This window comes from Babylonia areolata, chromosome 19 (genome assembly GCF_041734735.1).
Source record: "Babylonia areolata isolate BAREFJ2019XMU chromosome 19, ASM4173473v1, whole genome shotgun sequence".
NCBI lineage: Eukaryota > Metazoa > Mollusca > Gastropoda > Neogastropoda > Buccinidae > Babylonia > Babylonia areolata.
In genome coordinates this window covers 19,280,213-19,286,212 of record NC_134894.1, presented here as the reverse complement: position 1 = coordinate 19,286,212, position 6,000 = coordinate 19,280,213, and the positions used below count along the sequence as shown (strand labels likewise).

Below are 6,000 nucleotides of genomic sequence, written 5' to 3'. Positions count from 1 at the left end.
TAGCTAAGCTATTCAGGTCTTGTTCGCTATGTGGACAGCACTGAACTTAAAAAAAAAAAAAAGGACAACAAAAATATATGTTGCGTTGCTCTCTGTTTCCAAAGGCTATCCAGACCACCCCACCACAACACCAACAACCACCACCCTCCTCCTCATCACCATCATCGTCAAGCCCCCACCAACTCCCCCACAACCCAAAACACCCCCAGCCCAAACCCCAACCCCGACCCCAACCGAGACGCCCTAACCCCCACAACCACCAGCAGCAGCACCAAGGGCCGTTGTGCCGGAGCCGGTCCAGGCTGTTCCAGCCGTCCTTCTTCGAGCTGCACTCGTGCGCCTGGTGCTTCCACTACCTGGCCCGCGTCCCGCACGTGAGGGCCCTCCCGCGCCGCCCCTTCCTCCTCGTCCTCAGCAACGTGACGTCACTTCCGGCCGGCACGGTCCTGGTGCCCAACGTCAGCAGCGCGGAGGACGTCAGCAAGGTGTGCGGGCTGACGTCACCCGGCGCGTGCGAGCGCTGGAAGGAGTGCTGTCTGGACGCCCGGGAGTGCTGTCGGCAGCAGGTGGAGGCCTGGAAGGGGGCGGGGACAAGGGCAGGGGCGGACCCCCCGAACCGCACGTGCCCGCGCACCTGGGACGGCTGGGGGTGCTGGGAGGACGCCGCGGCGGGCAGCGAGGAGTACGTCCGCTGCCCCGGGTTCCTGCAGTTTGCCGTGCTGTCCGGTGAGTGTTGGGGTGTGGGGTTGTGGGGGTGTGGTGGGGCAAAGACCCTGTACAGAACCTACACACGGTTTCTGGTTTGGCTTTGGTGTTCTTGAGGGGAGGGAATAGGGGGATGCGTTGTGTGTGTGTGTGAGTGTGTGTGTGTGTGTGTGTGTGTTGTTGTTGTTGTTGTTGTGTGGTGGTGGTGTTGGTGTTGGTGTTTGAGGGGTTTGGGGTGGGCGATGGTTGGGATGGGGGTATCTGTGTGTCTGAAGTGTGTGTACTTTGGGATCTGTTGTTCGTTTCACGTGGTAGACGGGTGGTTTGCCTGGGCTTCCTGTAATTGGCTGTGCTCTCTGGTGAGGGTGGGTTTTTTGTTTTGTTTTTTTGTTTGTTTGTTTTTTGTGATTTGTTGGTGGTGGTGGTGGTGTTTTTTCGGGAGGGGGGTTTTGATTTTTTTGGGAGGGGAAGGGGAGAAGTTGTGTTCTTTTTGGGTGCGTGTGTTTGTTTGTTTCTGTACTTGTGTGTGTGTGTGTGTGTGTGTGTGTGTGTGTAGTTTGTGTACTTTGTGTCTGTGTTGCTCGTTAACTTAACGTGGAATCACTAAAATGATGTGTGTGTGAGTGCGTGCGTGCGCGCGCGCGTGTGTGTGTATGTCTCTATTGCTCATTGATTCAACATGTAATCACTGAAGTGATTTGTGTGTGTGTGTGTTGCTCATTAATCTAACGTGTAATCATTAAAGTGATATGTGCTTGTGTGTGCGTGCGTGCGTGCGCGTGTGTGTGTGTTGCTCACTAATCAAATGTGTAATAACTGAAGTGATGTGTGTGTGCGTGTGCATGTGCGTGTGCGTTGGGTTCGGTTATTCGTTTGGAGTTTCATGGTCGTTGGGTGGATTTTTGGTTGTTAAGTTTTGGGGGCGTGTCTGGAGTGTGTGTGTGTGTGTGTGTGTGTGCTTCATCACATTATTTTTTTCATCTCTCTTTCACCTCTTTTCATTACATCCATATGTGCTATTGTAACTGATGTATATTCGCGAGGACAGACTGGAAGGATAAGCCATGCCTAAAATCTTAATCCTTGAATGAAAAACGTTTTGAGTTCTGAGTTTTGAGTTTCCCTCTCTGTCTCTCTGTCTCTCTCTCTCTCTCTCTCTCTCTCTCTCTCTCTCTCTTTCTGTGTGTGTGTGTGTCTGTCTCTGTCTCTGTCTCTGTCTGTATGTCTCTCTCTCTCTCTCTCGCTCGCTCGCTGGCTCTCTCTGCGTCTGTATGTATTTGGCTGTGTCCCATCTCTGTCTGGATTTCTCTCTCTCTCTCTCTCTCTCTCTCTCTCTCTCTCTCTCTCTCTCAATGCCTCTCCCCGTCCTGTATGTATTTTTATATGTGTTTGCCAATGGTAAACGATGGTATTAATTTTGCTAGGAAATGCAAGACAACTCGAGACGAACAAATCGATAGAGATTGGTCTTTTCGGACACGGTGTCTTGAAGACATTTTCCTTTGATGTGGATCAGGCTGTGCTAAGCAACGTTAGTAAGGCTCGGAAATACTCTCTTTTTTAACTAATGGCTTCTTTATTGTAATCAGAACTACTGCTATATTAAGTGTTTAAAACACAGTTGAATTATCGTCGTCAATCCAGCTAGGACAATATGTTATCATGCAAGTTAAAATCGAGGATTTGTCATAAAATAAAGCTACTTGTAAATAGAGCGTGTTGCATTTCGGGCAACAACAACAAAAAAAGACTTTTACTGAATGAGGGAAACATCATATAATTTTCAATACAGTCATTGAGGGGAATGACAGTGTTTAAGGACAATTCAATAAAAATAGACCCCAAGGTCAATGAGAATGCATCCTAATTCTCCACTTCCGGGTCTGTGGTTAGTTCGTGTCAAGCCTAAAGTCAGCAGTCTAACTAGTACTACCGTTGGAGGGTTGTAATGAAAGTCTACACTTCAGGAGAGAGATATTCACCCTGGTTGGTGTCACGGCTAAGTAATCATTTATGGTCGTCGATGCGTAGGGCTTTGAAGCTGGTGTCTTGTGTTTATCGCGTTGAAAACTCCCATCTCAATGAACACCGATGAAAAGATTCAGCTGCAGTGCAGTTTCTTCTTTAGTGGGGTGTCTCATGATGATTTGACATTGATAGTTCCTTGCAGGTTGGTGCGCATGGGAAGTGAGAGGGTTCAGTTCAGTTCAGAAGATTATTGTCTGCTCTAAACAATCAAAACAGAAGCCTTTCTGTAGGGTCATTCAAATGCTCGTTTACGGATAAGTTGGTGAAATAAAAATAATAAATTACCAGCCCGTACACCCCCTCCAAGATGACTTTGTACATTTTAATCATGTAAAAAGAAAACATTCAGGTAAGGAAATGCAACGTTTTTAAGACACAAGTGAAATTACGAAAAGAAAATACACCCTTCATCGATTAAGTTAAGCCTGTGAGTTGCTGTGTATTGGAAGTTGGGGTTGTGTGGCATGAAAGTATTGCCTCTGAGAGATTACGGAAGTTGGAGCACAAAATAGGTTCCAAGCTCATCTTGCTTTGTACCAGCCCAAAAGTTATAAACTGGTCGTTGCGTGGGAATATGATGAATAAGCAGCAACATTCCCCGTCTATTGCCCCTACATTAACGTTTCCTACTTCAAATCCCTATTGTGAGCTTTTCACAGCATCCAGCTGTTTCTTTTAGCAATCGGGCGTCAAGGAATGCTATTTCTTCTTTGGCATAATTTCTCTATTTTAGATACATATATAAAAGAAAGTATCCTGTGTACTGTTCTCAGTGTGGTTATAGTAGGTTGTGTCCTTAGTACGTTGAATAACAACGGGCATTTCTGAACACCACCACAGTGACTCAGCAACAGCGCAGGGTCTCCTCTGGTGTGTAGCCTGCTGGTGACTTTGCATCAATAGTTCCCTGTGGAATGGCGACGCTGGGACTGCGACAGACAAACCTGGTTGTGGCTGTGTAGGGGGGTCTCGGAATGAGCGGCGTGGGAGCAATGCCACTGAAACAGCACCAGAAATATGTCCTTTTCACAGCATTCATTTAACATATATGCACAAAAGATATAGAATGCTATAAAATGCTTAGATGTTAACCTAGAGCAAACCATACATACCATCAAGGATAACAGTAGACAATAACAACAACAACAACAACCCTTAAAAGGTAACTTTGAGTAAACCACACATACATCATCACAGCCATGCACGCGCAATAATTGCAGTTAAAAAGGATGGGCATGAAACAGCATATTAAAATTCAACATATACGTATGACAATGTGCAGTTCAACAGTCATTTGAATGGAGGTGTTATATTCCACGCACATACGCTCCAGCATACATTTTTATGGAGTCAAGTATTAGAAGTGTGTTTGAATAGACTACTGAAACACGGCATGAGGAGAAAAAAAAAACACAGACGTTTGAAGTGGAGTAAACAGTTAAGCCAGCTCGTTGTTCGTCGTCTTTTGCTTCCTCAAACCAAGCTCATCTCTATGCATGACATTTCGTTTGAAGAAGGAATTTCTTTTGCCTCAGTGGGAATTGTTTTTTGTTTTTTTTTTTTACTTTTCGCAAACAGACAAAAGGAGAGACAGTTTTAGATCATACTGCTTTGTTTTAGTGAAGTAGGAGAGAGAGGGAGAGTGTTTGTGTGTGTATGTGTTTTGTGTGTGTGTGTGTGTGTGTGTTTGCGCGTGCGCGTGTGTATGTCTAAACCTGACGCTTCTTTTACTCCCGTGTAAATTTAATGTGTGTTTTTGTTTTTGTTGTTGTTGTTTTTGTTTGTTTGATTTTTGTTGTTGTTTTTTACAAACAGAGAGAGAGAGAATTTTTTTTATCACAATTGTGTGTTAATAACGAGAGAGAGTGTATGTATGTGTGTGAGTGGGTGGGTGGGTGTATTGCGTACTCTGTCAGTGTGTGTGTGTGTGTGTGTGTGTGTGTTACGTAGTGTGTGTATGTGTGTGTATAGTGGGGGTGTATATCTCTTTGTGTGCTCACAAGCAGCCCTTTCGTCACATAATCTCATTTCCATGTTTCTAACACCTCACTCAAACATAAGAGTCACCTTCCCATGTCTCCTTCACTTCCCATTCCCCCCCACAAACCCCCTCCCGAACACCCTCCTCCTCCTCACCCCCCCCCCACCCCCCCCCCCCCCCCCCCCACACACACACACACACACACACTTTCTCTCCCTCTTCCATTCACCTTCCCTTCACACACCCTCCAACTGACTCTTGTTAACGTCCAGCCCTCAAACACCTGTCACCTCACGCCGCTCCACTTTTCTCCTTCCCCCAAAACATGTCATTCCCCTGTCCACACAACAGGCCTCAGGAAGCCAGTTGGCGCTCACCTCTCTCTTCTGCCATTGCGTCTGTTTCCCAGAGTTCCCTCTAAGGCTCTGTCGCTCCCTTCCGGTGTCAAAATGATATTGTTTGGTTTGTTTTTGAAGGACGTCGCATGTTTGCAAGGAACTGATGGGATGGAAAAGAACTGTTGAAAATTAGAACAAAAATTGAATCGGCGGGTGTTGAATTACTTGGTAGAGAAAACAGTTATGACTTTATTGTGATCACCCAACTGCTTCCAAACCTAACTGGACCTTCACAGCAGCCCCGTTTTTCAACATCATCGTCATCCTCCGTCTTCTTCTTCTTCTTCTTCTTCTTCTTCATCAGTACTACCGAACTGTTTCCTTTCCACATATTACCCTGTGTTGTTGAATTAGAAGAAAACATATTTTTTATAGGAAATGTATTGCTGACAAGTGACAGCACAGCTACGCTGGATTGTGAGAAGGCAGCGGAAGGTGAGGAATGGAGTGTAGTTATAGCTGACCAATAACATTCTTTGAGGTTTTCACCTTCCTTTTCCTTCGTCCGCCCCTTGTTTTTAAAACCAGATGGATATCATGGCCTACATCTTGAGTTTATTTTTCAGTTGAAAGGGATCTAGAAGAAGAAAAAAAAAACACATAAAGACAAACTTCCATCGTTTAACCAAGATGGATTGATATCGTGGACTTAGTATGAAGTTTATTTGTCACTTGAAAGGGAATTAGAAAGAGAAAAAAAAACATAAAGACAAACTTCCATCGTTCCTTTTTTTCTTTTTATGACAATAGATTTCTGTGTGAAATTCGGGCTGCTCTCTCCATGGAGAGCGCGTCGCTATACTACAGCGCCACCCATTTGTGTGTGTGTGTGTGTGTGTGTGTGTTTTCCTGCGTGCAGTTGCTGCACACGGGACCTCGGTTTATCGT

General features: G+C 45.4%; 1 pseudogene across 1 annotated transcript in view; it reads left to right on the top strand.

Moving 5' to 3' along the window:
• Positions 1-353: 353 nt before the first annotated feature.
• The window catches only part of LOC143294114 (calcitonin gene-related peptide type 1 receptor-like), a 114,901-nt pseudogene continuing 109,254 nt past the window's right edge, over positions 354-6,000 (top strand). The window contains exon 1 of the transcript XR_013056875.1: positions 354-726. The product of XR_013056875.1 is annotated as a calcitonin gene-related peptide type 1 receptor-like (transcript). The remainder of the gene's footprint in view (positions 727-6,000) is intronic.